Here is a 24,378-nt window from a genome sequence, read left to right on the forward strand (position 1 = left end):
TTCAATTCACCAAGAAGACGAATTTCCTCGTGCTACGTGTTAGTGAATCGATTTATCCTGAAATAGTATAAAAAACAAAAAATTTCAAACTTACATCCGGCCTCCATCTTGCTTGGGGATCACGTGCGGCGCAAGACTGCATCCGGTGTGATGACGTAATTTAACGCCGCTCCGGATTTCGGCCGAGATCTCCAAGCAAGATGGCGGCGGCCGCGAGCAAATGGAGGCGGTAAGTTCTATGTAATTTATTGTTAATTTTACACCGTTTTTAAACTCAGATGCCGCGATCATGTATGAACGTGACATCTGAGGGGTACAATGACAGGGGCGGCGCTATCACTGCTTCCTGTCATTGCACCCGTTACTTACAAAAAAAATGCGCTTTGCGATGAAGTGATTTTTTTTTTATTCGGCGGAGCAGTCGGATCAAAGTTTGAAGAAATTCGCTCATCTCTAATCACCATATTCATCACCATATTCTGACTCCTAGAACTTTTTTGTAATTATGTGTATGGAGATGTGTGAGGGCTCCTTTTTTGCAGGACGATCTGTACTTTCCATTGATACCATGTTGAGGTGTGTATGAATTTTTGATCACTTTCTATAAAAAAATTTGGTGAGGAGTAGCGACCAAAAAATTTTAAATCAGCCATTTTGATTTATTTTTCCATGGCTGTTCCATACCATATGGGATAAATATTTTTAGATTTTAATAGTACAGGCCTTTTCACGTGTGGCGATGCCCATGACGTTTTTTTTTTTATTGTTTATCTATTTTGATTTTGAGGAAAGGGGAGTGCTCTACCTTTGGAGTCTATGAGAATTACATTATGTTCCTATGGAGCCCTGCGGCAGCCTCGGATCATTCAGGAGGATCGAAGATACTGCACACTATCCAGCACATCCCGATCCCCACTAGGGAGAACCGTTGCAGGCCCAGGAGCACGCACATCTGAGTTTTTGAGCTCCCAGATGCCATGGTCAAATTTGACCTTGGCATCCGAGGAGTTAAATGCCTGCATTCGACCTTATCATCGATCGCAGTTATTAGTGCAAGGTGTCTGCTGTTTAAAACAACATGCCCCGGTGGCTATAGTGCTTGCTGGCTTGCGAGAGGGTACGATCTTTAAAGAACCACCCATCACCGTACACGTAGGGTAAATATCCAAGAATGGGAGGTATCTTCAATCCTATCCATTGCAAGAAAGTGTCAGATGTATAACATGACAGGAACCCACACAGAGCATTCTGAGTTCCTGAGCCCAATTTATACTTGCCCTTCTGAATTCTTCTATATAAGTACAGTGGAGGTTAAGAACGGGGTTACTGATACAAAAAAAATGCACCTTTGCTAAATATTGCTGTTAAATACACATCTCTAATTATAGTACAGATTTAAAAATTTTAATATCTTCTAGTAACCATTTCATGGTTATTATTTTTGTGGAATTGCTGGTTGAGAACATTTAGAACATCTTGTAAAGCTAAGAAAGATTACATTCAGTGTAATTTACAAAGCTGTCACGTAATTTCACCTTGATATTGTGGCACATAATGTCTTATGGTGCTCGAATGTGACATGATTTATAGTCTGTGGTGACCTTGATAAGTCAGACTATCATTTTGTGCCTTTTGTTTCCTGCAGCTATGGCTTCTTTATTAAAAAAAATGGAAAAGGGTTACTTAAAGAAAGATCCCATATTAAATAATCTAGTGTAATAAAATATTTGCAATACATTTTTTACACAAAAGACCTATTAAACATAACTGTATTTTTTTACCATTTTATGAGCAGCTGATGTTTTTTGCATCATCTTTAATCTTCCTTCCATTAAATATATGACATGACGACTAAGTATCTTGCACTGTTGCTTACCTTCCAACTTTCAAAAAGGCCAAAGAGGGACATAACTAATTTATTTGACAGTAAATCATGCATTTAACTCTGCCCATTGCCTATCTATACACAGTCCCTATTTTACCCCCACACAGTGGTTATGTCCCCTTACTACCACACATAGTAGTTATCCCCTTAGTGCACCCACACAGAAGATATGCCACCTTAGTGTCCCATACGGTAGTTATGCCCCATAGTTCCCCATACAGAGTAGAATGCCCTTTGTGCCCCACACAGAGTACAATGCCCTTTTATGCCCCCTCACCCAACAGTAGAATGCTCTGACACATAGCAGAATGCCTCTGTGTAACCTTAAGCCTTTGTGCCCCCCACAGAGTAGAATGTCCCATTGTGACCCCACATACAACAGAATGCCTCACTGTGCCCCCATACAGTGTACAATTTACCATTGTGCCCCTACACACAGTAGAATGTCCCACTGTGCCCCCTCATACAGTAGAATGCCCCATTATACCCCTACATTCAGCAGAATTCCCCATTGTGCCCCCACAAAGAGTACAATGTCCCATTGTGCCCCCCACACAGCAAAATTCCCATTTGTGCCCCCACACATAGTAGAATTCCCCCCTGACAATAGAGAAGCTGTTCTGTTAGTAATGGTACTCATCCTGCTCTACCCAGCAGCAGGCGCAATAAAGGGACATCATCATCGCCCTCTGGGCTAAGCACAAAATCCTACAGGCCAGGAGATAGTGCCTGTTGTCTCATACATAAATTGAACTTGCAACTATTTAGCATAAGATTAATTATGTAGATTCTTGTCATGTAACTGCATTGTTACTGTTTTGCTCAGGGTGGTGGAAAAATCTTTTTCTTCTTATATATTACAAATTACAACCTGTTCTCATATTCCCTAATAGCTCAGTGTATTATAAGGTTGATTCCCAAGCGAAATGTCTACTGGTTAAAATCCAGGAGCAGCTTTTAAGAAGATTTCCCAGGAAAAACAGAAACAGCCTTATCCAGCTCATTGATAGTGGTATCTCGGCCAAGAAAATTGCCTATCTGCATCATATGAGTGCCATAAGAGTTGGAAAAATATGAAATGAAGTCTGTTCATCCATTCCAAAGCCAATAGGTGGACGTCCAGGTAAAGTATTGGAGTCAACAAGTCGGCTCCTTACAAGGTCTATCAGTTCTGGCACGACAAACACGTCAGTGGAGGTGGCTCGTATGATTCATAATAGTGAGATCATAGACGTCCATGTAAGCACCGTGCAACATGCATTACGTAAGTCTGGAATGGTGCCCGAAAAAAGGTGAAGAAGCCTTGACGGGTGATTTGGAGTGCTGTGACGAAAGTCAATATACTTGCCTCTGATGGGTGCAAATGGGTCTGGAAGAAACAAGGGAAAAGGGGGATGATGGATCAAGAAATTAAAGGAACTGTCAAGTTCGGTGTAGGAAGCCTGATGCTATGGGGTTGTTTCATAGCCAACGGCGTTGGATACTTGACCAGGGTAGATGGTGGTCTCAATGCTAACCTATATGTGAGTATCCTACAAGATGAGTTAGTTCATACATGGAGTACTATGGGTATGAAAAAGACAACATAGTGTTCCAGCAGGACAATGACCCGAAGCATATGTCGAGATTGCTGAAGAAATGGTTCAATGACAATGAAGTAGAGGCGCTAGATTGGCGCCCACAGTCCCCAGACCTCAAACCAATCGAACACTTGTGGGTTAAGATGAAGAAAAAGCTATACTTATACCCAAGTGAGTCGACCATTATGCACCACACATTAGGAACGTGTAGAAGAGATCTGGGGACAGATTTTGGTTAGGACATGCTTGAATCTGATCAAGAGCATGCCCAGAAGGAGTCAGGCAGTGTTTAAAGCCAAAAGTAGATTTACAAAATAATTCAAATAAAATTTTTAGGAGCAAAACAGCAACAATGCAGTTACATGAATCTGGAAAGAATCTAATCATATGCTAAATAGTGGTATGTCCAAGAGGATTGTCTATAAAATGATGGTAGTTTCAAATTTGAATCTGTAGTAGATGGTGAGATATGGAGCCTTTTGCTCATCAGTGCATTTTTAAGAGTATCCACACAATTTTTGAGCTTGTTTTCCCTGTCAAAGAGAGGGGTTTATTTATTTTTTATTTTTTTAACTACTGTTTTTATGCAAAAAATGAGAACATTGAACAGAGCATAAGTTACATTGTAAATTTGCACAACTGTCGCTGTTAGACCTGGCAAATCCATCTTGCAAGTAGATTCCCAATAATCATATGATCACTCTAGTCACCACCAATAGGATTATTAGCAGCCCTGTTATATGTGAAAACCAAGAATATGTTTTCCCAAGAGTAGACAACATCTATTTAAATAGAATAGTCCTTACCGGGTTAATAAGAGTTGCCAACAGGATGGGGTATTTGCCCTGAGCTAACTTCTGCAGTCAGTACTAACACATTCTGCATAAGTAGCAGTAGTCTCATATAAGACCTGGCCAGCAACAGGAAAATAATTTATTTTCCTGTGGCTGCTATGGTACAGCAGACAAACCCTTATGCATGTAAAAAAAAACTTTTTTTTTATTATATTACAGTTCAAATAGGTATTTGTTCTGATTCTATTCTACCTCTTCTAGCAGTAAAAGTTTTGATTTATAGTATCCAGTATTGTTACAAAATACTGTAAGTAATGCATTCATGTATGACATTTAGACCGATTTTAGAGCTTTTTAGTGTCATAAGATATTGTTCAGCCCTCTAGAAGTGGCAAGAACATTTTTTGCATTTTGTATTATCATTAACAATATCCCCGAATAAAAAGTTATTTATCTATAAAGTAGAATGATATAACAGGGACTTTTTTGTGCTGACTTTTGCTACTCCTGCAGCTCAAGGGATACAATTCACAGAGAAAGTACAAATAACTCTCTAGTGATTTTTCCATTTTGAAAGCTTTACAAGTGATACAAAGTTGTTTCTTCAATCCAAAGAAAAATAGCTCTCACCTCTAGTAAAGAAATGTCTCCTACTGGAAAAAAAACCCAAAACTTGGCGGCTTGAAAAATAGCTTGACATATTTTAGAGAATCTCTGCTGAAGAACAAATTTGCACATTGGTGTTGATACCACTAAAAAATAACACTACTGATAGACTGTGCACGGTTAAGAGATGTACACTTTTTTACTTGTTACTAGTGGCATTAAAAAGAGTGTTTTCCCATGGAAAACCATACATATTTTTGGTACTATTGCGCATTTCCATTAGTATACTATGCTTTTGTATCCTTTTTCCCATAATGTATATGTTAAATAGAATATGTAACCAGTTTTCTGCTCCTCTTACTTTTAAACCCTAATAGCACCAGCACTTGCCAATGAGTCCCCATATTTATGAGCTCATGGCTCTCCCCGCCCACCTGTCTCTGACTGACAGTTTTTACCATATGAATCAGCAGCAATTCGGTGGGGAAAGCTAGGAGCTCATGTTTATATAGCCCTTAGTAAGGACACCATAAAACTGGTAATAGATTCCCTTTAAATGTGGAGAAAAATCTTGATGTGAACACATCCTAAATGATACCAGTAACTACTGAAAAATATAAAGTATAAACAAAAGGTGTTCAAACAAATGAAGTAGATTTCCATTGTTCAGAATTGATCATTTTTAATACCATAGATAACAATTAACACTAATGATGCTACCAGTAGAAAAGATTGAAAATAATTTGACAATAGGGGCATGTTAAACTAAGGTATTTCCTGTAATTAGCATCACAGGTGTTTAAACTTGCAATCAGTCTGCCTATTTAAAGGGTCAAAAGTAGTTGCTGTGTTTTTTTTTATATCATGGTGGGTGCCACACTGAACATAGACCAATGAATGAAAGCTAAGGAGAGATTTGTCTCAGGAGATAAGAAAGAAAATTTTAGAAATATGTAAAGGTTATAAGACCATCTCCAAACAGCTTAATGTTCCTGTTACTATAGTTGCGCATATTATTCAGAAATGTAAGGTCTACCTGGATGTGGCTGCAAAAGGAAAATTGATAACAGATCGAAGAGATGGATACTACAGATGGTAACCAAAGAACCCAGAACAACTTCCAAAGAGCTTAGAGATAAACTTCAACATCAGTGTCAGATTGCTCATCCGTCGCTGTCTTAGCCAAAATGGACTTAATGGAAGTCAACCGAGGAGGAAACCATTGGTGAAAGAAAATCATATAAAAGCAAGACTGGAATTTGTCAAAATGCATATTGACAAACCACAAAGATTCTAGGTGAATGTCCTTTGGACAGATGAGACAAAACAGGACCTTTTTGGCAAGTCATATCAGCTCAATGTTCAGAGAATGAGAAAGATGAAGCATGCAAATAAAAGAACATTGTGCCTACTGTAAAATATGAAGGAGGCAAAGTTTTGTTTTGGAGCTGCTTTGCTGCATCTGTGCAGGATACAATGAAATCTCAAGACTATCAAGGCATTCTGGGGCGAAATGTGTTGCCCAGTGTCGGAAAGCTTGATCTCAGTCACACGACATTGGTCCTCCAACAGGATAATGACCCAAAACACATAGCTAAAAACATCCAAGAACGGGTAAGAGCAAAGCATTGGACTCTGAAGTTGCCTTCTATGAGCCCAAATCTAAATCCTATTGAACATCTGTGGAAGGAGCTAAAACACTCAGTCTGGAGAAGGCACCCTTCCAACCTGGGACAGATGGAGCAGTTTGCTCACAAGGAGTGGGCCAAAATACCTAATTGCAGAAATTGCTTGATTGCAATGATTGTCTCAAAAGGTTGTGCAACAAAAAGGTGGATTCACATCACCGTTTTGTTTTCCATTCTTCTGATCAGTCAGAAGAACAGAAAACAAGAATGTGGGTTTATCTTTCTTTAAATTACCAATTGAACTTTTGTTTCAGGATAGAATATCAATATATTTTCTTGTAGTTTTTGTACCCATCTTTTTGAGTTACTGAACTATATATCTTCAGGAAACAAAAGCTACAACTTTTGTTTCAAAAACTAACCTTTGTTTTGTTCACCTTCTATAATTATTTTTTTATTTTTTTATTGTGAAATTGCAATATATGCAGTATAATTTCTGTTATGTAGCATATTTTTATTTTAATACTAAACCATTTAAATATTTGGCCATACAGGGTTCACAATAAAACATCCGGAAATCTTTGTGGAAGACAGATTGGGTTCAGGTGGCTTACACAAACAATTGCTTAGTTTGCACTTCCACCTATCGTTTTCATCAGTTGAGAAATTCTCAATAAAGATCTTGATAAGATCTGGACATTGTATTGTACTTTTGTGTAGTTCTGTTTCTGCACAGGTAAGCAGACATGGAGTATTGGTGTGCTCAACCCCGCCACACCGAGCACGGACCACGCCGAGAACCACAGCATTACTTGAAAATAGGAAGAAAGCGGTCCAGCTTGGTTTAAAAATATTACCTTTATTTTTCAGTGCGATTAAGAGCCAGTTACAGTCTAGTCTACGCGTTTCAGATCAGAGACAATAGCGATTCTTACTCTTGATAATAGACAGACTAAAGAGAGAGTTAGATATATAGCGCCTCCCCTGTGAAACAGGTGGGCGCACTAACTACAAGCCACTCCTTCAAGTGAAATTAAGAACATGTGCAAAAAATGCATGATTAATTAAAACGGAGACACAAGTCATGGATCAAGGATTCAATAATGTAATATCAGATCATGTTTTCGATTGAGTCCACTTGGTGTGGTGGACACCATTTTAAAAATCGAATATGATTCCCGGTTCAAAAGCTTCTTTCTATAGTCACCACCCCTGGGTGGTGGAGTGACCCTTTCCAGGCCCTGCACTATTAAACCCTCTGTGTTGCCACTGTGCACCACTGAAAAATGCAGGCTAAGCGCAGACACATTTCTGGCATGTGAATCAGGGATGTCAGAAATGTGCCTGCACAATCTAACCTTGAGACCATTGGTGGTGCAACCAATATATTGAAGGGAACAAAGAGTGCATGAAATACAGTACACCACATAGGTGGTGTTACAATTGATGTATTGTTTGATAGAGAAACACTGATTCATGGCATAGGAGAAAACCTCCTTACCCGGTCGCATATAGGAACAACACGAGCAAATTTTATGTCCACATTTGTAGCTTCCGAGAAAACGCAACCACACAGGAGGGGCTTGCGCCCTCTCGGAATACAGGGAAGGACAAAGTCTATTGCTAAGTGTGGGCGCTCTACGATCTGAGCACAAAATGCCACCCATCACGACATTATGCCATTGATCATCCATTGAGAGTACAGGTAGATGTTTTTTTACTATGTGACAAATCTGCGAGTATTGTGCACTATAGTTGGTAACAAAAACGGGCAGACGGGAATGCTGTGATTGGTCCAAGTTCACAGAGCGGCGTGTGCAATTGTGGTGAGTAAATAATAATGATTGTCTCGATCTGGAGAGGGCTTCCTTCTGGGCGCATGCTAAAGTATACTTGGAGTATTGTCTCATGGAAAGGCGGAGGGCAGCAGACCGCATCTCCATGCAGCATGTCGCATCCTGTGTGCAATTTCGTATGATACGAATAAATTCACCCTTAGAGATATTTTTCGTAACATGGGGTGGATGACAGGATGCCACAGGGAGGGTTGTATTACCCGCGGTTTCTTTGCGAAAAGTATGAGTATTGATTAAACCAGTACATTCATCACCCTCCAGAGACAAGTCCAGAAGAAATACAGGTGGTGTGAAAGTGCACCACAAATTTTAAATTACATGCGTTGCAATTCAAAAACTCATCAAAGAGCGGTATGGCCGCCACATCGCCCGACCATACAAACAGCAGGTCGTCGATGTAGACTGGACTGTAACTGGCTCTTAATCGCGCTGAAAAATAAAGGTAATATTTTTAAACAAAGCTGGACCTCTTTCTTCCTTTTTTCTGTTTCTGCACGCATGCAATGCAGAACATTGGCATGAAATATTAGGAGCTGTTGATTTAGGCTGCATTCACATGGCTATGGATGGTCCACTACAGCCGTGGCTCATGTGAGCGAAACTTACCATGCCATACTGATCTATGATGCTATGATTTCCAGCCCAACCATGGATCTATTGTCCCGTTCTCACATTATGGTCAGTATAGGACAGTAGAGCTGTGGTTGAGCTGGAACTCACATGAGCCATGTTTGGACTGCACATACCATGTGAATGCAGCCTTAGCCACATAATTTTTCATATCAATTAGATTTGTGAACCTGCTGTCATCTCATTTCTTTATTCCACCACGTTCCTTAGACATGAACTGTTTTTCATATTTTGTTGTCAAATTTGCAGTATCCCATTCTTCTTGAATAACTGCTTCATCACAATAAAATGTCTATGATAACATCTGTTAATTTCTGTTTGTACTGTAAGTCTTTTTAAATTTGTGTCCATCTTGGCAGCCTTCCTTTTTTATCTTTTTGCTGCATTTAATGAGGATTCTTCATCGATGTTCAAATGTTTTGAGGTTTTTGTTGTTCTGAGAAACTTTGGAGAACTGTATCTTCATATGGACCTCCATAACCTGAGCAGTTTTATCACATTTTTGCTGGACAGGGGAATGTTTACATTGTCACCTAGATTTAGTATGCAAAGGAAAGATCTTGGTCAGATCAGATCCAGTGGGGCAGATTTACTAATAATAATGTGTCACATTTATTGTTAAATCTTAACATTTTGTGCTTGAGGTTGTGGCTTTTTGGGAAAAGGGCATGGCTTAGTGAGAATGTGGCAAGGCTAAGAGGCGACAGCATGTGCCACAAACATGGTGCACAATTCTGTATCAGAGTAAGACAACTAATAGTTTAAATTCTGTTGGGTGATTTATTAAAGTTAAAAATAAAAAAAGGTAAAAGTAAAAAACTGTCCTAGAAATGTTGCACATTTTTTACTTTTTACACAAAAAACTGTAATTTTTCTGTCACACAGACCTTTCAAGATGCACCAAAATTATTAAAGAAAATGTATCATCAGAAAATTATATATTGTTTATATTAAACATAGTTTTAAAAATTGAAAAATAGCTTGAGACATTTTAGAGAATCACTACTTGAGAACACATTTGCAATTTGTTCCTGATCTGCTAAAATTTACACTTCTGATAGACAGTGCATGGTTAAGTGAAAAAGTGACTTACTTGTCACTATTGGCATTAAAAAGGCTCTTTCTAATAGAAAAACATTCATATCTTGGGGATTATTTTTCATTGTCAGACATTTCACATATTTTCTTGAAAAAGATTCAGCTAAGGCTATATTATACTTTTTGACCGTTTACACTGACTGCGTGTAAAATAAAAATGCAATTTTAATTTTCCATATCCCTATATATAACAGTAACAGATAACACCTTTATATATAGATAACACAGGTTTGCGTAATAAAATAGATGATTGCCGAAGCTTATCTGCTCTCTTTTGACCTCTGCCCAGGTGACAGAGCCTACCTAGAAACCCATAGAAGTCAATGAGTCTCCTCCAGAAAACTGAGTCTACAGTATGACCCATGTTGGCTTCTGTAAAGCATATCTCTAAATGTTGTTATCAACAGGTCAGGCAAGATGACAGCCCCCATAATCATATTCAGGAACTAGAATATACAATCTGCAATTAGAAAATAAAAACTGAAAAATTTATATATGTTACTATCTGGCTTTAACTAGCAGCAAAATATAGGATACACATTCCCTTTAAGAGGTACATTTTAATAAGTTTGGTGCATTTCATGCCACTGAAGACCAGTCAAGCTCTCTTGGTACCCAAGCCAGGATTTTCCAGGTGAGCAACTACCGCTTATAAATTTCAACACCATAACTGTTGCACGGCCAGTCATTCTTTAAGTTACACTTTGCACAGCACAAAATCATGCTCATCCTACACAGCATTATGACCAGCTTGTTCACAGTGTGAAACCAATTATGCAATGTCATAAGGATGAGTGAACCAGCTTAGACCAAACAGAGTTTGCTATTTTTCAGACAGCAATCCACTAAAATGCAGGAAAAAAAGCACTAGGGAGGAAGGAGGATTCTCTTATGACCCTGAGAGGAAGTGGGGCGGTGGGGGGGAGCTTGCCCTGATTGGCTCCCAAGGCGGACAGACAGCCTTGATGAGCTACTCATTGCTGCAGCAGGCAAGGAGGTGCCCTAGAGCAGAACGTGCAGAATGCCATTTTGTGCTGGGCTGCGAGAGAGGGTGATTGTGTGTTATAGTGTCTGCCAGGAAAATATTCGTGGCGAATCACGTTAAAAAACAGCTTTTTCCTGGCTACAGAATGCCTGTATAGTGGTGTAGAACACTGTGCCTTGCAGTAACACACATAGGGAGTCTGCTGTGGTAGTGAAACAATATGACACGCAGATGACAGGCGTCGCTCTTAGAATCACTGCACACTTCACTTATTTGGGCAGTTATGGGTCCAAAACTGACCAACTAACTCAAGTTTGAACTCAGCCTTACAGGTCGATGTTAGCGTCAGGATGAAGCACACTCCTTTTACACCCTCATCAGCTGATTCCACATAGATTTCTATAGAACCTGTTCAATTAAACACCTATACAAGAAGAGCCCCCCGGACAGAGTGGATAGGGTGTCAGCAGCACTGCACTAAACACCCGCTCTGATGCCACACTGCTGGCCGGGCAAGAAAGCTTGTCCAGGGCAAACTCGGCCAGTTGCGGCCAAAAATCGAGTTTGGCCGCCCAGTAATCCAGGGGATCTTCGATAAAGGGTGGCAGGGTGCACTCCAAATATGCCACTACCTGCTGGTTCAGGTTATGCTCTATGTCTAGCTGCTGTTGCTGGTGAATAGCTTTTTCAGTAGGCGGATGAAGAAAACGACTCATCAGCGACTCTAGACTTAAGTTGCTGCTGATGGAGTTGGTATTGCTCTGGCCTCCCCCCTCTCCAGCCACCATGACAGTGGAACGTGAGCGCAGAGGGCCCCCCCGGGCAGACCTGCATGAGGATGGGCGATGGTGCACATGAGCAGCGGCCAACTGACTAAATAGGATGTCTCAATAGTAGTTCAGTTTGTTCTCCCTCTCAGCGGGTGTAAAAAAAGGCCCCCATTTTGAACCGGTAGCGAGAGTCTGAACATGGTGGAGAGCCAGTAGTCATCCCTCTGCCGAATGGTGACAATTTGGCTGTCACTACACAAGCAACTGAGCATGCATCAGGCCATTTATGCAAGTGAATCGAAGAAACTCCCTGCCTCCATCTCAACTGCATACTGCCACAGTGTGTTTGGATCATCTGCCTTGTATTCCTCTTGCCCTGTAGCTCCTCCAGCTGCTCCTGCTCCTCCTCTCCTGCCACTTGTGTAGAAAAACCACCCATTTCTCAACGCATTGCTTGTGTTCAAATGTCCTCCTCCTCCTCCTCTAGTTCAGCCCCCGATGTAGTCGCCACGTCTCCTTTCCCCTGGACAGAACTGTTCCAGGACATGAATCAGTGGAATGATGTTGTTCATCCCGTAGTCCTGAAAAATAAAGTGGCCTCTTCAAACGGCCCGAGCAAACAGCAGGTGTCATGCATGAGCTGCCACTAGCTAACATCATAGTTACATAGGGGATTACCTCTGTCTACTTTTATCATCAAGAAATCTTTTATGGCCTTTCTCTGTTCATATAATCAATATCAACATATGGAGGGTGGAATTCCAACTGGTGGAAACGTTGCATATCAGCCTATGTTGGGGGATGCCGTTCTGCCGCTGCAGCTCAAGGAGGGTGTGCTTTGCGGTGTATGAGTGGCTGAAGTGCATCAAAAGTTTCCTGGCCATTTTTAGGATGTCTTGCAGATGGGTGGAAGACTTCAGGAACTGCTTGACAACACGATTGAACACATGTGCCATGCAGGCCGCATGGCTCAACCCTCCTTGACGCAGCGCCGACACCATGTTCTTCCTATTGTCAGTCACCATGGTTCCGATTTTGAGTTGTCGAGGAGAAAGACAGGATTCGATTTATTGATAAAGGACTAGTGTTGGGTGCGAATATATTCGAATGGCAAATATTAATAGTGAATATCAGCACTTCGAGAATTTAATATTTAGAATATAGTGATATATATTCGGAATTTCTAATATTCTAGATTTTTTTTTTTCACAGTACACATGATCCCTCCCTGCTTCTAGCTTGAGGCCAAGGAGAAGGCTGCAATATCTCTGTCATAGCTTAGCAACATTCCTAGCAACCAATAGGAAAGTTGCCTACACCTTACTATATAAGAACCTCCCCAGCAGCTATTTTCTAAAGTCTATTGCAGTTATGAAAGAGACAGCAGTGTCATTGTTGTATTACATTACAGTTAACTTATATATATAATTAGGGTTGAGCGAACCCGAACTGTAAAGTTCGGGTTCGTACCGAGCTTTTTTATTTTTCGACCCCGAACCCGAACATTTCTGTAAAAGTTCGGGTTCGGGTTCTGTGTTCGGCGATTTATTAGCGCTTTTTGAAACAAGCATTTTACTGTGTGCCCTTAGAAGCCATCACAGCCATGCCTACTAATGGCATGGCTGTGATTGGCCAGTGCAGCATGTGATCCAGCCTCTATATAAGCTGGAGTCATGTAGCGCTGCATGTAACTCTGCTGTGCTTATGTAGGGAGAGGATGCTGCTGCTGTGAGGGAGAGAATAGGACAGAATCTTTAATCAGAACTCCAATTGAACTCAGCGATCTACATAGATTTAGTTGTGTGGGTGCAGTGCACAATCTTTTTACCCTGCCCTGAGCCAAGGGACAAAGAAAAATAACTTTTATCCGTCTGTTAGTTAGGTGGGCGGCGGCAGCCATTTTATGCAAGCTCAGTGCACCAGCACAGCATATGTGCTTTTGTGACATTGAAATCCAAGTTTGAAATACTGCAATAATTAGTGATGAGCGGCAGGGGCAATATTCGAATTTGCGATATTTCGCAAATATTTGGGCGAATATTCGCCATATATTCGAGAATTCGAGAATTTGTGAATTCGTGATCTCCAGGCATTATTTTCTTGATTGCTAAAGTTCGTGATTATGAATATATTTTGCGATATTCTAAATATTTGCGAATTCTCAAAGTGCCGATATTCGAAATTTAAATTCGCAATTAGAATTTTTGTGATCAACACTAGCAATAATAATCTGGTTTTAAAAAAACACCCTTTTTTGGCACTATCCTACATCTGGTGCCTTTGCAGCATTAGTCAGTGTGCAGTTTAAGCGAAAAATACAGCTATAATTTTCTGGGTTTTTAAAAACACCCTTTTTGGGCAAAATACACAATTTTACAGCCCTTGCTGCATCTGTCATATTCTGCACCTGTCATATTCTGTTAGTAAAAAAAAACACCCTTTTTGGGCAAAATACTTAATATTGCAGCCCTTGCTGCATCTGTGATTGCTAAAAACAAGTTTAGAATACTTCAATAATTTTCTGGCTTTGAAAAAACACCCATATTTGGCAATAACCTTCATCTTGGGCCTCTGCCGCATTAGTCAGTGTGCAATTTAAGCTAGAAATACAGCTATAAATTTTCTGGGTTTTAAAAAACACCCTTTTTGGGTAAAATACACAACTTTACAGCCGTTGCTGCACCTGCACGTGTGAAATTCAAGCGTTATTTACTGCTGTCATATTCTGTTAGTAAAAAAAAACCACCCTTTTTGGGCAAAATACTTAATATTGCAGCCCTTGCTGCATCTGTGATTGTTAAAAACAAGTTTGAAATACTTCAATAATTTTCTGGCTTTGAAAAAACACCCATATTTGGCAATAACCTTCATCTTGGGCATCTGCCGCATTAGTCAATGTGCAATTAAGCTAGAATTGCAGCTATAATTTTCTGGGTTTTAAAAACCCTGCATCTGCACGTGTGAAATTCAAGCGTTATATACTGCTGTCATATTCTGTTAGTAAAAAAACACCCTTTTTGGGCAAAATACTTAATATTGCAGCCTTTGCTGCATCTGTCATTGTGAGATACACCCTTTACATACTGTTGTTCTATTCTGCTATTAATAAAACACCCATTTTGGGCAAAAATCTTTAATTGCGGCCTAGTCTGCATCTGTACATTTGAGATACACCCTTTAGATACTGTGGTTATATTCTGCTATTAATAAAACACCCATTTTGGGCAAAAATCTTTAATTGCAGCCTAGTCTGCATCTGTACGTGTGAGATACACCCTTTAGATACTGTGGTTTTATTCTGCTATTAAAAATACACCCATTTAGGGCAAGATCCTAAATTTGAGAAATATGAGGAGAGCGTCAAATAATGGACGTGGCCCCGGTCGTGGTGCTGCTGGTGGAGCTCCTGTTGCAGGGAGAGGACGTGGTCGATCTGTGCCAGCTACACGCACAAGTGAAACACCTTCCTCAGGTGCGAGTAGGCGACAAAACCTGCAGCGGTATTTGGTCGAGCCTAATGCGGCTCTACGAATGGTGAGGCCAGAACAAGTACAGGCGATAGTAAATTGGGTTGCTGACAGTGCTTCCAGTTCATTCACATTGTCTCCCACCCAGTCTCCTGCTGAAAGTTCAGAGTTGGCACCTGCAGCCGATGTCCATCCGTCTTTCACCTCACCCCCTTGCAAATCAGCCAAGCAGTCTGAGCCCCAAGTCATGCAGTAGTCTCTTCTGCTTTTTGATGACTCTGTTAGCATGGTTTCCCAGGGCCATCCACCTAGCCCTGCCCCAGAAGTGGAAGAGATTGAGTGCACCGATGCCCAACCACTTATCTTTCAAGATGAGTACATGGGAGGACCATCGCAGCACGTCTCGGATGATGACGAAACACAGATGCCAACTGCTGGGGCTTTCAAAAGTGTGCAAGGAGGGCAGGGGTGAAGACTGGGTGGAAGATGATGTGGAGGACTATGAGGTCCTCGACCCCACATAGAATCAAGGTCATGCGAGTGACCTGTGTAGTTCGGAGGAAGAGGCGGTGGTCGCACAGAGCCACCAGCACAACAGAAGAGGGAGCAGGGTGCAAAAGCGGAGCGGCTGTCCCCTAGACAGCCCGTCTGCTACTGCCCACCACAGCAAGGGACCGAGCACACCTAAGCCAGCTCCAAGGAGTTCCCTGGCGTGGCAGTTCTTCAGACAATGTGCTGACGACAAGACACGAGTGGTTTGTACGCTGTGCAATCAGAGCCTGAAGCGAGGCATAAACGTTCTCAACCTGAGCACAACCTGCATGACCAGGCATCTAAGTTCAAAGCACGAGCTGCAGTGGAGTAGACACCTCAAAAACCAAGAAAGGTCTCTCGGCCTATTCATCCACCTCTGGAATGACAGTGCCACCTGCCACCCCGCAAACAGAGGATATGCCAGCAACACCACCACCTGGGTCACCAAGCATCTCCACAATGTCCCACGGAAGCGTTCAGCTCTCCATCTCCCAAACACTGGAGTGGAAGAGGAAGTACCCCCCTACCCACCTGCGATCCCTGGCCCTGAATGCCAGCATTTCAAAATTACTGGCCTTTGAAATGCTGTCATTCCGTCTGGTGGAGACAGAGAGCTTTAAAAGCCTTATGGCGGTGGCTGTCCCACAGTACGTCGTGCCCAGCCACCACTACTTTTCCAGGCGTGCCATCCCTTCCCTGCACAACCAAGTGGGGGATAAAATCAGGTGTGCACTGCGCAATGCCATCTGTGGCAAGGTGCACCTCACAACGGATACGTGGACCAGTAAGCGCGGTCAGGGACGTTATATCTCCATAACAGCACACTGGGTAAAAGTGGCGGCTGTGCCTGAGGCAGATAGCAGATTGGCGCATGTCCTTCCACCACCAAGGATTGCAGTTTGCCTCCTGTTGCTTCCTCCTCCTACTCCGCTTCCTCATCCTCTACCGGCTCCTCATCTGGTCAGCATAACACCTTCACCACCAACTTCAGCACAGCCAGGGGTAAACGACAGCAGGCAGTTTTAAAACGTATCTGTTTGGGGGACAAACCCCACACCGCGCAGGAGCTGTGGACAGGCCTTGAACAACCGACCGATGAGTGGTTGGTGCCAGTGACCTTCAAGCCCGGCCTGGTGGTGTGCAATAATGGGCAAAATCTCGTAGCAGCTCTGTGACTAGCCGGTTTCACGCACATCCCTTGCCTGGCGCATGTGCTGAATTTGGTGGTGCAGAGATTCCTTAAAAATGACCCCGATATGTCAGAGCTGCTGCATAAAGTGCGGGCCGTCTGTGTACACTTTCGGTGTTCTCAACCTGCTGCTGCTCCCCTGTCAGCGCTGCAGCGTAACTTTGGCCATCCCGCTCACCACCTCATATGCGACGTGCCCACAAGGTGGAACTCCACCTTGCACATGCTGGCCAGACTGTGCGAACAGCAGCAGGCGATAGTGAAGTTTCAGCTGTAGCACTCATGGGTGAGTTGCTCTGCGGAAAAGCACCACTTCACCACCAATGACTGGGCCTCCATGCGAGACCTGTGTTCCTTGTTGCGCTGTTTCGAATACTCCACCAATATGGACAGTGCCTATAACGCCGGTCTCAGCGTTACTATCCCACTTCTATGCCTCCTTGAAAAAACGCTGCTGGCGATGATGGAAGAGGATGTGGCACAGGAGGAGGAGGAGGAAGAGGTATCATTTCATAGGGTTTCCGGCCAGTCATTCACAAGTGGCTCCGAGGGTGGGTTCCTGCACCCACAAACGCCAGGTGCACATTTGTTCAGCCAGGGCACAGTTCTGGAAGATGACGAGGTGGAGGATGAGAAGGAGGAGATGGAGGAGGAGGATTCATGTACACAGCAGGGTGGCACCCAGACCAGCTCATGGCCATCACTGGTGCATGGCTGGGGGGATACAGAGGACACAGACGATACAACTCCCACAGAGGACAGCTTTTCATTGCCTCTGGGCAGCCTGGCACACATGAGTGATTACATGCTGCAGTATCTCCGCAACGACTGCCGAGTTGCCCACATTCTAACTTGTGCTGATTACTGGGTGGCCATGCTGCTGGATCCCTGTTACAAGGACAACGTACCATCCTTAATTCCCTCACTGGAGCATGATCGTAAGATGCGCGAGTACAAGCGCACGCTGGTAGACGTGCTGCTGGTGGCATTCCCACCAGACAGTGGGGGCACAGTGGAAGCGCAAGGCGAAGGCAGAGGAGGAGGAAGAGGTCACCAACGCAGCTGTGGCACCGCCAGCACCTCACAAGGCAGGGTTAGCATGGCCGAAATGTGGAAAAGCTTTGTCAGCACGCCACAACAACCAGCACCACCAGCCTGATACGGAACGTCTTAGCAGGAGGCAGCATTTCACCAACATGGCGGAGCAGTATGTGTGCACACGCCTACACGTACTGAATGACGGGTCTGCCCCCTTCAACTTCTGGGTATCCGAATTGGGCACATGGCCTGAGCTTGCCCTTTACGACTTTGAGATGCTGGCCTGCCCTGCAGCCAGTGTATTATCTGAACGTGTGTTTAGCACGGCAGGGGGCGTTATCACAGACGAGCGCAACCGCCTGTCCACAGCCAATGTGGACAAGCTGACGTTCATTGAAATGAACCAGGCATGGATCCCACAGGACTTGTCCATACCTTGTGCAGAATAGACATGTATACCGGCTTTAACCAGCCATTGTTATACTACAGCGCAATTGCTCATTCTTTTATTTTGGATATTTCACACTCTTTTGTAGAGTACCCTAATAAAAAAACAAAAAAAACAAAATTAAAACAAAAAAACAGTGTTGGCTACCTCGTCCTCCTCCACCGATGCTTCCACCTACACCGCTACGTCCACCGCCTCCTCAAACTCCTACTACTTATGGACCTGCACCTCATAAATCAAGTTTTTTATTTTTTATTTGTACGTATTTTATTTTATTTTATTTCATTTCACTACTTTGTTGAATTTTCATGTGAAATTCACCAATTTTTGGGTGTGATATACCACTGCTCTACCTAGTAGACATGTAAAAAAAATTCACTAATTTGTCTGTTACTTTTTCGGGTGAATTTAAGCAATTTTTGGGTGTGATATACCACTGCTATACCTTGTAGACAGATATTAAAAATTCACTAATTTGTCTGTTACATTTTCAGGTGAAATTCACCAATTTTTGCCTGTGATGTACCACTGCTCTACCTGGTAGACAGGTAAAAAAGCAAAAAACGAATTTGTCTGTTACATTTTTGGGTTAAATTCAGCAATTTTTGAATGTGATATACCACTGCTCTACCTAGTAGACAGGTAAAAAAATTCACTAATTTGTCTGTTACATTTTCGTGTGACATTCAACAATTTTTGGCTGTGATAGTCTTAGACCCCTGCTCTACCAAGTAGACAGGTTAAAAAATTTCACAAATTTTTCTGTTACATTCTTGGGGGACATTTTACAATTTTTGCCGTGAATAAACCCCTGCTCTGCATAGGTGACAGGGACCGAAATTTTTTAAAATAATCCGTTCCATTGGTGGGTGACATTAACCCTTTTCTGGCGATGAAAAACCCCTGCTCTGCATAGGTGACAGGGACATAAATTTCTAAAATTCGTCTTTAATTGGCCCTTTCAATCGATCCTTCTGCTTTAGTAACTTGTCCCACATTTCCGCTTCATACCATTGCAGCCATTGACCTCCCTTGGATGAGGTCTCCCTTTCTCACGCTCCAAATGGATGGTGGACGTCACAGGGACGTGCGATCAGGCAGAAGTTATCTAGAGTCAACAAAACGGCAGCAGGGCCTCTCCTGGCTAACGTTTCCAAATCCAAAATACCCCAGTGACATTCCCTATAATTTTTTATTAATCATTCCAATAACAGGGCATCTTAAGAGTCCTGTATTGTTATTTATCGTCAATACCTCCCCGAGTCGGGAGTGGGTAATTGCCGCGCGATCCCTCCTTTCCTTCAATTCTTCCGTTTTAATAGCTTCTCCCACATTTCCGCTCGATCACAATTAAATTTCATCCATTGATCTCCCTTGGATGTGGTCTCTTTTTCTCACGCTCCCTCTCCGGCTTGGAACCCTGATTCGCCACTAACCGTGATCAACGGCCGAACCCGTCAAACCCGAACATCCAGGTGTCTAAACATGATTCCTCCCTGCTTCTTGCCTGTGGGCCAATGACTCATTGGTCCACAAGCAAGAAACTGGGAGAAATCAATCTGTCACGGCGGACAGGATACAAGATACACAGAATATCAACAAACAAGTGTCTAGGCAAGAAGCTGGGGATAAAGGTCACCTCCTGACAATCCCTACCAGCTCACCCTAGACTTCTAAGCCCACGTTCAGACCCTGAAGGTGGGAATAAACATGTTCCCGTGCCTGGGCTGAATATTCCCTAAAATCCCTAAGATGGTGAAAGAGTGAAAGAGGCAGCCTGCTCCCTCAGACCTGGAGGGGGCCGGCGTCTCTCTAATAGCCTAGACAAACAACCACAAGAAAACAAAACCAACTTATCTTTCACTGAGCAGGAACAGCAAATCCTTCCTTCCTTCCTCTGAGCCAGACAGAAGCTATAACCCACACAGGACACTGGGAGTGGGCGTAATTTAAACTCAAACCAACGACCCCACCCAGTGCACCTGAAGGGAGGCGGATATAGCTCAAATCCAAAACAAAAACAAAAGGCTACACACGTGCTGCTAACCTGTCAGACCTCCGCACATAGCCTGAGCAGGGCATGACACAATCATGTTCAGATGAAAAAAAAAATACGACTATTCGAAAAAAAGAAAATAGCACTATATTAGCTATATTTCTCTATATTAGTTTTTTTTTAGAATATTCGCTATATTGGTATATATTCTTTTTTTAGAATATTACGAATATTCTAAAAAAAGAATATAGCACTGTATTAGCTATATTGCTTTATATTAATTTTTTTTTGAATATTCGCTATATTGGTATATATATATATTTTATTATATATAACGAATATTCTAAAAAACGAATATATAGTAATATAGTGCCCACAAGCTAAAACATATAACATATTCGCCCACAAGCTAAAAGTAGGAATGGATCAGTGTCCGCACTGATCCATCCCTACTTTTAGCTTGTGGGCGAATATGTAGAATATACTATCTTCTACATATTCGCCCACAAACTAAAACTCTTATAGGGCGAAAAATACGATATGACTGTGTGTGTATATATATATATATATATATATATATATATATATATATATATATAGCAATGTATCCAAGTGCGAACAAGTTAGCTTTATTCTCTTTTGGAGTTGGCTTTATCTTCCTATAAAGTAAATAGAGACACAGATCCTGCAAGAGTTTTGTCTAGAAAATGCAGGCCCCTAGTCATGTGATGGTTGCCGTAGCAACATTTACAAATAGGCTGTATGTGATATCAGCACTCCGGTCACCTGACCCTCCGACCAGCTGACTTGTAGATCAGGTGATACATTCGCTCATAGAAGACTGCCTACACCAGGATGATTGCTGAAGCAGCGTCGCGTAGGCGCAGTTGTTCCTACACCACGCCAGATCTCCATGTGTTGCTCGTATCCGAATCAGGTTACCATCGTTCAACTATTGCTTTTAATCATGTTAGTTATTAGATCACCTGGGTGTCAATAAATGTCTTAATTATCATGAAATATGACTTATAGTCTTTTAGGTATATACACTATTGCGGATATATATATTCAGGTCACTTATACACTCACCTAAAGAATTATTAGGATCGCCATACTAATACGGTGTTGGACCCCCTTTTGCCTTCAGAACTGCCTTAATTCTACGTGCATTGATTCAACAAGGTGCTGATAGCATTCTTTAGAAATGTTGGCCCATATTGATAGTATAGCATCTTGCAGTTGATGGAGATTTGAGGGATGCACATCCAGGGCACGAAGCTCCCGTTCCACCACATCCCAAAGATGCTCTATTGGGTTGAGATCTCGTGACTGTGGGGGCCATTTTAGTACAGTGAACTCATTGTCATGTTCAAGAAACCAATTTGAAATGATTCGAGCTTTGTGAAATGGTGCATTATCCTGCTGGAAGTAGCCATCAGAGGATGGATACATGTTCTCATTCTGTTTACGCCAAATTCGGACTCTACCATTTGAATGTCTCAACAGAAATCGAGACTCATCAGACCAGGCAACATTTTTCCAGTCTTCAACAGTCCAATTTTGGTGAGCTTGTGCAAATTGTAGCCTCTTTTTCCTATTTGTAGTGGAGATGAGTGGTACCCGGGAGGGTCTTCTGCTGTTGTAGCCCATCCGCCTCAAGGTTGTGCGTGTTGTGGCTTCACAAATGCTTTGCTGCATACCTCGGTTGTAATGAGTGGTTATTTCAGTCAACGTTGCTCTTCTATCAGTTTGAATCAGTCGGCCCATTCTCCTCTGACCTCTAGCATCCACAAGGCATTTTTGCCAGTAACTGAGCAGATTGTGAAATACTCAGACCGGCCCGTCTGGCACCAACAACCATGCCTCGCTCAAAATTGCTTAAATCACCTTTCTTTCCCATTCTGACATTCAGTTTGGAGTTCAGGAGATTGTCTTGACCAGGACCACACCCCTAAATACATTGAAGCAACTGCCATGTGATTGGTTGACTAGATAATTGCATTAAAGGGTTTCTATCACTTGGTATCACATATTTAGGTGTCAGACACTAGCGATCCGCTAGTGTCTGCTCTAACATACCATCCTAATATGATAGGTTTTGGGGCAGCCGTTTCGCTAAAATAATAACTTATATCTATATGCTAATGAGCCTCTAGGTGCTATGGGGGCGTCATTAGCACCTAGAGGCTCCGTCTACCTTCATAAACTGTCGCCGCCCAGCGCGTCCCTCCAGCCCGCCAATCTCCTGTTGAATGCGATCCTCTCCGTGCGCGTCTCTGTTCGGCGCATGCGCAGTGAATGTCTGGCTGCTTCCCTGCACAGACATCTGCACAGACATCTCCACTGCGCCTGTTCCTCGGAGCACTATGATGTCATCGGCGCAGGCCCAGTGGAGATGTCTGAGCAGGGAAGCGGCCAGACATTCACTGCGCATGCGCCGAACAGAGACGCGCACGGAGATGGGCGAGCTGGAGGGACGCGCTGGGCGGCGACAGTTTATGAAGGTAGACGGAGCCTCTAGGTGCTAATGACGCCCCCATAGCACCTAGAGGCTCATTAGCATATAGATATAAGTTATTATTTTAGCGAAACGGCTGCCCCAAAACCTATCATATTAGGATGGTTTGTTAGAGCAGACACTAGCGGATCGCTAGTGTCTGACACCTAAATATGTGATACCAAGTGATAGAAACCCTTTAATGAGAAATAGAACAGGTGTTCCTAATAATTCTTTAGGTGAGTGTATGTTGAATATGGGTTTCACTTGTCTTTGAATTATGTATACTTGGATTTTGAGACATATTTTTATAAATTGTATCACTTTTTGTACTCAATCATGTTATTGATTAATTGATATGGAACATGCTATATATATATGCTATCTGCTTGAAAAAGGTTCCAGTGTGCGAACCGAAAAGTTGTTATTTGGTGAATAAACTACACACTTTTACTTAAGGAAGTGCGGTTGATTTCCTTGGATTATATATATATATATATATATATATATATATATATATATATATACATATATTATGCTATCTCTATATTATTGTGGAAAGAAGAAAGAATGAAGTATTAAAGGGGTTGTTCTGGGGAAATACATATTTTTTAATAGTCAGGATGAGTTAAAAATAAAATATAAGTGTTACTCACCTCATAGTTCCCCCCTTCCCTGCCATACTGATATTCTTCTGCTCAATAATGCTCTGCAGTCATGGTCCTGGGCTGGCTTGAAACACAGCAAAAGGCTGGAAATGCTTGTTCAGCTAATCACTGGCTAAAGCGGTTTAGCGCTGTGGACAGTGATTGGCTGAGCAAGGTCAAGCCTCCCTCCTCCAACAGTTGCACAATGAAGATAAACAACCACAGATCAACCATAATGTTGTGTACTGTTAAAAAAAAAGAAGGAATATTCGTCATTACAAATATATAGCACTATATTCATTGAATATTGTGGCATATATTCGTAATGCCAAATATTCTTTTTTAGTTAATTTTTTTACACACAATGATGTGTTCTTTGTAAAAATAAAAAAATAATTATATTTCAAGTCAAACAAAATGAAGCACAACTGCATTCGTTATGTGGGGACATTTAAAAGGCAGTTTTATGTAACTCCAGAACACATGGTGCCTTCAGAACAGACTCCAAACTACACTCTGCAGAATGAAAGTGTAGGTGGTCCACTTTACCTGTCAGACCCTTCCTTGTGAAGTCTGCCCCGGCCTGTGTGACACTACTTTCCCCGAGTGAATACAAGCCTCGCATTTAAAGGCTTATTCTGCAACATGACCTGCAATCGATAATCCGGGCTGCCCACTGGAGGCAGCCGCCGAGGACCCCGCCAGCAGCCAGGGACCGCGGCTGAGTCTT

At 42.3% G+C, this 24,378-nt stretch overlaps 1 long non-coding RNA gene across 1 annotated transcript; it reads left to right on the plus strand.

The window, feature by feature from the left end:
- Positions 1-1,765: 1,765 nt before the first annotated feature.
- On the plus strand, positions 1,766-23,763 carry LOC120989892. Its single transcript, XR_005776337.1, has 3 exons — positions 1,766-3,252; positions 4,479-4,487; positions 23,665-23,763. It is a non-coding gene; the product is annotated as an uncharacterized LOC120989892 (long non-coding RNA).
- The last annotated feature ends 615 nt before the right edge of the window (positions 23,764-24,378 follow it).

Source organism: Bufo bufo, chromosome 2, assembly GCF_905171765.1.
Source record: "Bufo bufo chromosome 2, aBufBuf1.1, whole genome shotgun sequence".
Lineage (NCBI taxonomy): Eukaryota > Metazoa > Chordata > Amphibia > Anura > Bufonidae > Bufo > Bufo bufo.